Below are 10,144 nucleotides of genomic sequence, written 5' to 3'. Positions count from 1 at the left end.
CCCCAACAGGTAGGGAGGCTGAGGGAGGAGGATCACTTGAGCCCAGGAGTTCAAGACCAGCCCATGCAACATGTTGAAATCCTGTCTCTACCAAAAAGTACAAAAATTAGCGGGGTGTGGTAGCATGCGCCTATAGTCCCAGCTCCTCAGAAGGCTGAGGTGGGAGGATTGCTTGCTGGGAGGTTACAGTGAGCTGAGATTGCACCACTGCACTCCAGCCTGGTTGACAAAGTGAGACGACCCTGTCTCAAAAACAAAAACAAACAAAAAACCCCCAAACCCTAACCCCCCACCAAAAACAAGTACAATCTCATTATAAAAATTAAAGTGATGGCCGGGCACGGTGGTTCATGCCTGTAATCCCAGCACTTTGGGAGGCTGAAGCAGGAGGATCACGAGGTCAGGAAATTGAGACCATCCTGGCTAACATGGTGAAACCCCATCTCTACCGAAAATACAAAAAATTAGCCAGGTGTGGTGGCATGCGCCTGTAATCCCAACTATTCGAGAGGCTGAGGCAGGAGAATCCCTTGAACCTGGGAGGCAGAGGTTGCAGTGAGCTGAGATCACGCCACTACGCTCCAGCCTGGGCGACAGAATGAGACTCCATCCAAAAACAAACAAACAAACAAGCAAAAACTGAATTTATTACAGAAGAGGTTATAATTAATTACCTTCCAGACCATTTTTTCGGCATTGGCTTAATACTTGTGCACCCATAGAAAAGGTATAGTTTTTAAAAATAGATGTGTGTGTTTTACATCAATGATATCAAATTGGATAAATTGTTCTGCAACTTGCTTTTTCACTCAACCGTGTCTTGGAGAACTTTTCATGTCTGCACCCATAGATCAGTCTCATTCTCTTTCATAACTGCATAATATTCCTGAGTATGAATGTATTATAATTTACTTAGCCACTGTCCTATTGGTGACATCTAGACTGTTTTTTATTTTTCTCAACCTCAGATCTTGATGTAGTTAGTGAACATGTTTGTTCTTAGGGCATGGTGGCAAGTATTATATTTAAGATTAATTAAGTTCCTGGCCAGGCATGGTGGCTCTTGCCTGTAATCCCAGCACTTCGGGAGGCCAAGGCAGGCGGATCACTTGAGGTCGGGAGTTCGAGACCAGCCTGACCAACATGGAGAAACCCCGTCTGTACTAAAAATACAAAATTAGCCAGGCGTGGTGGTGCATGCCTGTAATCCTAGCTACTCGGGAGGCTGAGGCAGGAGAATAGCTTGAACCGAGGAGGCAGAGGTTGCAGTAAGCCAAGATTGTGCCATTGCACTCCAGCCTGGGCAACAAAAGCAAGACTCTGTCTCAAAAAAAAAAAAAAAAAGATTAATTAAGTTCCCGTCAGCCAGTGTTACTGCCTCCATTTCACAGATGAGGAGCCTGAGGCTTAGAGAGGGAAGTCACCTGCCCGGGGTCACACAGCAAGTGAACGGAGTAACCAGATTCCAAACCCTTGTCTGATTGACTCCCAAACTATTCATTATGTGCACCTGTATAGATGGTTAAACATCTGCAGGGCCGTTGTCCTTACCCAACAAACATTCCTGGAGCCTTGGCTAAATGCAGGCCCAGTGCTGGGCTCTGAGTCTACAAGAACATGTCAAACTGAGCCCTGTTCTCAAGGAGCTCACAGTCTGTAGGGACAGCCTTACTGGGGGTGATTCAGTGCAGTACCATTAGTGCTAAAGCCCAGGGGTACTGCCTGGAGCTGTGGCAAGACTGAGGTCAGGGAAGGCTTCCAGAGAGAGGAGATCTGAGCAGAGGCTGGTGTGTACAGAATTTGTGTCAGACAAAGCAGGCATGAGGGATGGGACACATAGGGGAGCCCAAGTTATTGAACAGAGGAGAAAGGTGAGCTCTGAGGGTGAGATAGCCGAGGAGGTTGAGCGGCACCATATCCATTTGGGTTTGGAGAGCCAGCCTTGGATTTTATTCTGTGGACCACGGGTGCCTGGAAGGATTTATTCATTCAACAAGTAAGGTTCAAGTATCAACTACATGCCAGGCACTGTTAAAGCACCAAGAATACCACAGTGAACAAGACAGAAAAGGACACCTGTCTTCAGAGAGCTTACATTTTAGAGGGTGAAAGAGACAGTAAAGCAAATAGGCGGCAATTGAATTTCAGAGTGCTCTGAAGGAAATAAAACTGGGAATGGAGCGGAGCATGACTAGGGAGGGTTTCTCTGAGGAGTGGCGTTTGAGTGGAGTCTTGAAGGATGAGAGGAAGGGGAGGAGGTGGGGAACAGCATTCACAGGGGCTGGCAAGGTTGAAGGCCCCATGTTGGGGACAAAATTAGCTTCCTCCAGTGTGTCTGGGGTCTGGTACTGCCGTGGCCAGAGGGGAAGTCCTGTAGGGCCCTGGAGGCCACAGTAAGGGGACTGGGTTTGTCCTGGGGGCAGCATGGCTGGAGGGCTCTGGACCAAGGCCATGGGCTCTTGCTTTTCAGCCTTTGGACAGCTCCCTGCGCTGGGATGACAGCGGCGGCCTCTGAGCCTGCAGAATTGGTGCTGGGCGAGTGGGAGCTAGAGAACAGAAAGTGTGCACATGGGTTGTGGAAAGCCTGTGGGGCTGGGGGCTCCTGGGCCAAGGGTGGAGCCTCATTGAGGAAGACCCAGGGCCAGGCGCCTGCTCCCACAGGTCATTCGGAGACCCTGGTGAGCACATGGCAGTGGATGCCAAGGGACCCTATTCCTGGGGGATCTGCAGTCTAAGTGAGACTCACACAAGCCAGATTGAGGAGCAGCGAACTCAACACAGAAGCTGAAGCACAAGCTTTGGGGTCAGCAAGCCTCTGGGTTTACCCCAGCCTCATTGTGTGACTGTGGGCCTCAGCTTCTTCATCTTTAAAGTGGGGATGATAATGGTCTCTCCCTCATAAGATGACAGTGAGAAGTAAATGGGTTGCTGAGTATACCCCCAATAAATAAATAAATAAATAAACTAAAAGAATTCTTTTAGCTGGAAGCAGTCTTAGAGTGCTTCTCCAGCTCATCTCAGACATATATCTGGGGAAACTGAAGTCCAGGGAGTTCAGGCGGCTGGCCCTAGGTCACTAGAGGGCGAATTTCAGAACAGAGACTGGTTGGTCTTCTTTTGTTTGTTTGTTTGTTTGTTTTTGAGAGACAGAGTCTCGCTCTGTCACCCAGGCTGGAGTAGAGTGGCGTGATCTTGGCTCACTGCAACCTCTGCCTTCTGGGTTCAAGTGATTCTCCTGCCTCAGTTTCCCAAGTAGCTGGGACTACAGGGATGCGCCACCATGCCCAGCTAATTTTTGTATTTTTTAGTAGAGATGGGGTTTCACTATATGTTGGCCAGGCTGGTCTTGAACACCTGACCTCAGATGATCCGCCCTCATTGACCTCGCAAAGTGCTGGGATTACAGGTGTGAGCCACCACGCCCGGCCGGTTAGTCTTCTTTTATCTTCCTTGAGCCACATCACAGTGCTTCTTTTCTTACATGAGGAGAACTGGGAATTCTGGTGAATGTGGAAAATTGGCTGTGGTGGGGAGATATGATGAGGAATGTTTGTGTCCATGTGAATTTGTTAAGTATCTGCTGGCTTCCTGGTCCACAGACCTTGCTTCTTGGAAGATGCTGCTTCCTGACTTTCCCCCGGGAACTGACCCAAGTGAGTTCCCCATTCTGCTTCCCTTCTCACTGTCTTTCAGTGATGGCCTCACATCCACCCAGCCACCCTAGCCCAGCACCCACTTCCCATATCCTGTTCCTGTAGACTCCAGCTTGACTGTCATCCTAATCCTCATCCTAATCCTCATGACTCCGTTCTCCCCTCCCGCCTTGGACCACTTTCCCAGCCTCCCCACTGGTCATCCTGCTTCCAGATTCCATGCTACCAGCCTGTCCCCACATTTGTCCCCAGTAGAACTTCCTTACACAGAATGCTTCTGCACAGAAGCCTTCCACCTGCAACTTCAAATCCAACCTCAAAGCAACTTGAGGACAAACTTAGGAAAGCCAAATTTTGTAGTTTTAGTAGAGATAGGGTTTCACCATGTTGACCAGGCTGATCTCAAACTCCTGACCTCAAGTGATCCACCCACCTCAGCCTCCCAAAGTGCTGGGATTAAAGGCATGAGCCACCGTGCCCGGCCCCACCTCTAACTTTCTATAGCTTGAAAGAAACAAGAACGGGTGAGATGGACTGATGGCTCAACTGGCCACTGACAAAGTTTGTCCCCACCTTGGGGTATTCAACCTTGGCAACCCCCTTGAATGCTGCTTCCTACCTCCTGCCCTTCCTTTCATCCTTCAGGACCTCAGGTCCTACCCTGATCTTTCTTACCTGAGCTTAAGCTCTTCCACCTGCCCCAATCTTCTGTGGCAGGAAAGATACTTAAACGTACCTGGACCTCATTCTTGACTTCTCCGTGACTCCCATGCCCCACATTCAGCCAATCACCAATTCTTGTTTCTTGTCACCATCACTGGATAGTGATGTGGAACTCATCAGCTTCCTCACACTGACCCCCACACCCCATCCTTTGGTTCTTCACTGCGGCCTCCAAAGCAGCCAGGATTGTCACAAAAGTGTTCACAGAACCATGCCACTCCCCTGCTTGAAACCTTCTCAGGTGTCCCACTGTTCTTGAAGTCGTAAATTCTTACCTTGGCCTTCAAGGCCCTGTGTGGTCTGGCCCTGGCCACCTCACCACCTCACACCTCATCTCCTATCTTCTCTTCTTTGTTCACTCTGCTCCAGCTCTATAGGCCTCCGTTCTGGTCTTGGAATTGCCACGCTGTTTGCTGCCATGGGGCCATCGCCTCCTCTGTTCCCATTGCCTGGAGTGTCTTCTTTCACATTCTTTGCCTCAAGAATGCTGTGTCCAATTGCTATGTAAATGTCACTTCCTTGGGACAGTTTTCTGCAACATGCCACCCTTTGTTTACATCAGGTATCCTCCTTCTACTTTTTTTTAAAGAGTCAGGGTCTCTCTCTGTTACCCAGGCTGGAGTGCAGTGCCATGATCGTAGCTCACTGTAGCCTTGACCTCAAACAATCTTCCCACCTCAGCCTCTCTAGTAGCTGGGACTACAGACGCATACCACCACACCCAGCTAAGTTAAAATAATTTTTTTTTTGTAGGGATGGGGTCTCGATATGTTGTCCAGACTGGTCTGAAACCCTTGGTGTCAAGCAACTCTTCCACCTCAGCCTCTCAAAGCGCCAGGATTACAGGTGTGAGCCACCATGCCCAGCCCCTTCTCTACCTATTCTTGAAATCACTTTTCCTAACTTAGAATTACATATTTATTTGATGGCTTTTTATTTTTGATTTATTTATTTATTTATTTATTTATTTTAGAGATTGGGTCTTGCTCTGTCACCCAGGGTAGAGTGCAGTGGCGCCATCATAGCTCATTGCAGCCTTGAACTCCTGGGCTCAAGTGATCCTCCTCCTTTACCCTCCAGAGGAGCTGGGACTACAGGGATATGCCACCACGCCTGGCTAGTTGATACCTTTTAAAAATTGTTTATCCCCCAAAGTCTATAAGCTCTATGGAGTGCTTTTAACCACTATATTCTCTGAGCTTAGCAATGGCTTAGCACATAATAGCATTTATTGGATACTTATTGAGTGATAAATTACCAAGGTATTTTTATCCACTCCAGTCTTCCTCTCAGACTGTTAGCTCCTTGAGGTCAGATTTTAGATCTAGCTCACCTCTGGGTCCTCAGCTCCTGGCACGGGGCTTGGCACTGAGGGATATGAGGAAATGTTTGAACTGAAGGAAATGGGAAAGGGTTGGCCCACCTTCAGCCAGGAGCTGATGGGATCAGGAGTCCAGTGCATTGCCGAATATCAAGAAACTGACTTGAAGGCTGTGGGCATTGGGCTGTGAGCTACAGAGGTATTCCAGCATTGCTGACTGGACAAGGAGTGGCTGACTGTTGCGGTTGTCTCCTGAAGGATGGGGAGCATTTCACGCTTCCAAGAAGGAGCTCCATGGCTCAGTACAAAGAGATCAAGCTGTCAGGGAAACAGACCTGGGCTTAAATCCTGACTCCACCACTCACGCTGTGTGATTTGGGGCAGGAGACTTCACCTTTCTGAGGCTCAATTTGTTAGTAAAATGAGGATGATAGCAGACCTTACCTCCTCAGACTGTCATAAAGACTTAGAAGTAATGTATTGGTTCAAATAGCACAGAGTAGGCCGGACACAGTGGCTCATGACTATAATCTTGGCACTTTGGGAGGCTGAGGCGGGTGGATGGCTTTGAGCCCAGGAATTCTGAGACCAGCCTGGGCAACATGGCAAAACCATGTCTCTACTAAAAGTACAAAACTAGCTGGCTGTGGTGGTGCACGCCTGTGGTCCCAGCTATCTGGGAGGCTGAGGTGGGAGGATGGCACGAGCCTGGGAGGCAGAGGTTGCAGTGAGCCGAGATTGTGCCATTGCACTCCAGCCCCAGCCTGGGTGACAGAGCCAGCCAGTCTAAAAAAAAAACAAAAAGGAAAGCATAGACAGCAATGCTGTGGTGGCTGCTGCTCATAATGAAGACAAAGAGGAAGATATATTTTAAGTCTCGGAATGCTGGATATTCCTAAACAGAACTTGACTTTGACTTAGGGCTGCTAGAGAAGCAAAGGGGCTCTTCAGGTCGAGGGCAAAGCAGGTGTGTAAACAGAAAATAGGCTTGAGGCTGGGTGTGGTGGCTCATGTCTATAATCCCACCACTTTGGGAGGCCGAGGTGGATGGATCACATGATCTCAGGAGTTTGAGACCAGTTTGGCCAACATGGTAAAACCCCATCTCTCCTAAAAATACAAAAATTAGCTTGGTCTAGTGGTGCGCATATGTAATCACGGCTACTCGGGAGGCTGAGGAGGCAGGAGACTTGCTTGAACCCAGGAGGTGGAGGTTGCAGTGATCTGGGATCGTGCCATTGCACTCTAGCCTGGGCAACAGAGTGAGACTCTGTCTCAAAAAAAAAAAGAAAAAAAAAAAGGAAAAAAAGAGCCTGGACTTTAAAAATAAAGCTAAAGCTTAATTTAATTTTTTAATAAAGGGGAAATAGGCTTGAGTCCAGAAGCCAGGAAAGTGGGCAAGAGTGGCAAGCAGTGTCTAGGGTGGGCCAGAGCTGAAGCTGGGCATGGTTTGAGGGTATCTGAGGCCCCCTGGGGGACCACATGGCCCTGCAGCAGGAGCAGACACACATCTCTTTGTGTATGTGTTTGTCTGCCACCCCTGTCATCCTGTTTTCCTGCTTGTTTGGGTCTCTAAGTTAGCTTTCCCTAACCCCCAGAGGTTGCCCCTGGCCTGGGTGCTGCTGAAGCCCCGTGTGCTTACATGCAGCAAGGAGACTGGGCAGAGGGAGGTGGGTGTCATTGAGTTTTGGGCCCAAGTTCATCTCCTGGCCCAGCCATGGACTCGGAGTGTGGTCTGAGGCTTGGTTTCTCTGTCTCCTGACAAGCTAGGGGTCTGAGGGGCCTCTCTGAGCTCCTACATGCTATAGCCCTACAGATGAGGGCAGTGCCTATGGAGAAAGAACCCTTGGGTCCCCTCACAGAGCAAGGATGATGCTGGGGGCTGAGTAGAGAGATCGCCAAAGCAGCAGGCATTTAGAGAGAGGCTGGGGAACTGAGCCACAGAGAGGATCCCCAGGGGTGGCCAAGAGGAAGAGGCCACGGCTGGGGGGCCCTGAGGGGTGAAGAATCTCGGTCTGCTGTCCCCGGTGGGCTGGCTGCTCCCCCCCACCACTCCCCGCCGGGCCCCCGGGGGACCTCGCTCTAATAATGTATTTGATCGACTCGCCGGCCGCGTACAAGCGATTATTGTCTTGTCGGGAGTCAAACGTATCGATCCAGCGAGAAATATGAGCGGAGCAATGGGGCCCGCGTGTCAGTTACCAGCCCCGCTGGCCCTGGGGAGCCCCCTACGTCTCCTTTAATTACCGCTCAGCCCTGAGCCCAGCCTGGCCTCCTCTGTGCTGCCTCCCTCCTAGCTCCCTGCACCTCAAGTGGCCCCCACTGCTTCCCAGCTCCCATGCCCTACCTGCCTCACTCAGCATGGCTTGAGGCCTCTTCTGTGGCAACGAGGCCACCATCTCCCCCTGCCTGAGCCTCACCGTTCCGGCAGCCAGGTTGTACCCACCCAGTGTGTTCCAAACTCCGTCCCTCTATCCTCTCTCAGGCACGCCCATCCTCCTTCAGGATGCCCTCACCAGGCCCAGCTCTGGTCTGAGGCACTGAGAATGGAGCCAGCATAGGAGGTGAGAGGTATGGGGTTGTTTCATCTTTCAGGGAGTGTATACAGCCTTCCCTGGCTCCAGGGCTGAACTGCAGACCTGGCCGTGCTGGAAGTGGGTGGTCCTTCTCTGCCAGCTCTAGGGGGCTGGAATGGGGTCACATCCAAAACCGTGCTCCTGACATGGATGATGTTGAATCTGTCCAGGGTGGAGCATAGGGGTGGTTGGTGAGGTTTTGCCCATCCCCCCACAATGTCCTATAGCCTCATTTCCAAGCCCCCCAAAACAAATCCTAACTGAAAACAAAGCTTACTGAGTAAATGTCGCTTTGAGACAAGGCTCCAGTACCCACCGCCATTAGGCTGCTGTCGGGAAGACCCTCATGTATAGAAATCCTGTGGCCAGATGCTGTGTCGTCTGTGGATCTCCTCTGTGAAATGGCCTTTACAATAGGGGATGTTGTGGAGTGTAGATGCCTGGAAACAGTCCCCTCTCGTGTGCATATATGAGAACTGCCAGTCCTTCCTGTTGTGCCCACCTGCCTGCCTGGGCGTGTCTGAGTGCACAGGGCACGTGTGCAGTCAGGGGAGGGCACTCCTGTAGTTCTGCCTGTAGTATGCCCTTTCCGAGTGTGCCTGTGTGTGAGTGGGTGCGAGTGGCCAGGAAGCATGCCTGGGCATATATGTGTAGAAGTGTGCTTGTGCCCATGGGTCCATGTGAGGGAGTAGAGCGGGTATCAGTATATGGGAGTGACCATCGTCAGCAGGGAGGGCTGGTGTTGGGGCCTGTGCATATAGATGTGTTCATGCACGTCTGTGTGTGTACACGTGTGTGTGTGAAGTGCTGTGGTCCATCTGTAGAAATATTTGTGTGTGTGGGAGTGAGTCTAGGCGTCTGTACGTGCACCTGTGGTTTAGGGGCCCCCCCAGCCACGGGGCGCAGCATGTCTTGCGGAGCTCAGGCGGGCAGGTGGGGTGTCTGGAGACGCCAGGCAGCCCCACAGCCTCAGACCTCGGGACCAAGAGGAGGACTAGGGCAGCGGACTCAGGCGCGCCTTTGTCTGAGCTGCGGTGTGCCGGGAGTCCTGCGCCTTTGTGTGACCCTCGCAGGTGTGCGCGCGGGGGTGTTGGGGAGGGGAGTGGAGGGAGGGGCTCCCTCCTCCGCAGCCGGCCCCGCCCTCCAGGCCATTGGCTGGGCGCTGCCGCCCTCTGGCGGGCTCGGAGGGAAGCGCTGAACTGGGAGCGCCGCAGCGCGAAGAGCCAGCTGGCAGCCCGGGGACCTGGTGCTCCCCTCCACCGGAGCCGCCTCGGGCGCCCGCATTTGGCCGGCGATTTACTGTAGCTCCAGGCCAAGTCCCCTACCCACCGTTCCCACTACCTGCCCACGGGCACCACTTCCTCCCAGTGGTGACACCCAACAGCTCACCTGCAGATAGGCGCAGGGCTTGCTTGATCTTCCCTGCTGCGGCGTGCTTTTAAGCTTCAACGCTTCTTGGCTCTGGGCCCTTGGGAAAGCTACTGCTCACCTCTCTGATCCTCAGTCTTTTCATCTGTAAAATGGAGCAAATAACAGTGACCACCTCATTGGAGATAGCACCTGTCAAAAGTGAGGCACAGGGTCAGGCATCGGCAAAGCCCTGTCTCCAATGAGCTGCTGGCTAGTGTTTTAATGTTGTTACTATTGTGGACCCACCTTTTCTCCCAGACCCATTCCCTGTCCCAGATTTGTTTGCCTCCATGGGGGCGATAGAAGCCAGGGGGCAACAGTTTCAGGCACCTCCCGGATCGCAGCTGTAGGAGTCGGCTCTTCTAGCCTGCCTATCCTCTGCCCCACTAGCCCCCACCCCCCAACACACACACATGATTTGGGGTGGGCCAGGCTGCCGAGGCGGGTCTGTGGGCCAGGGT

General features: G+C 51.8%; 1 long non-coding RNA gene across 1 annotated transcript; it reads right to left on the bottom strand.

The window, feature by feature from the left end:
- Positions 1-5,590: 5,590 nt before the first annotated feature.
- On the bottom strand, positions 5,591-10,134 carry LOC105507855. Its single transcript, XR_001001165.1, has 3 exons — positions 9,930-10,134; positions 9,663-9,786; positions 5,591-6,015 (listed from the first exon to the last, which is right to left on the bottom strand). It is a non-coding gene; the product is annotated as an uncharacterized LOC105507855 (long non-coding RNA).
- Between the last annotated feature and the right edge of the window lie 10 nt (positions 10,135-10,144).

This window comes from Colobus angolensis, unplaced genomic scaffold (assembly GCF_000951035.1).
Source record: "Colobus angolensis palliatus isolate OR3802 unplaced genomic scaffold, Cang.pa_1.0 Scaffold154, whole genome shotgun sequence".
In the NCBI taxonomy this organism is placed as follows: domain Eukaryota; kingdom Metazoa; phylum Chordata; class Mammalia; order Primates; family Cercopithecidae; genus Colobus; species Colobus angolensis.
This window is presented reverse-complemented; position numbering and strand designations above follow the sequence as displayed.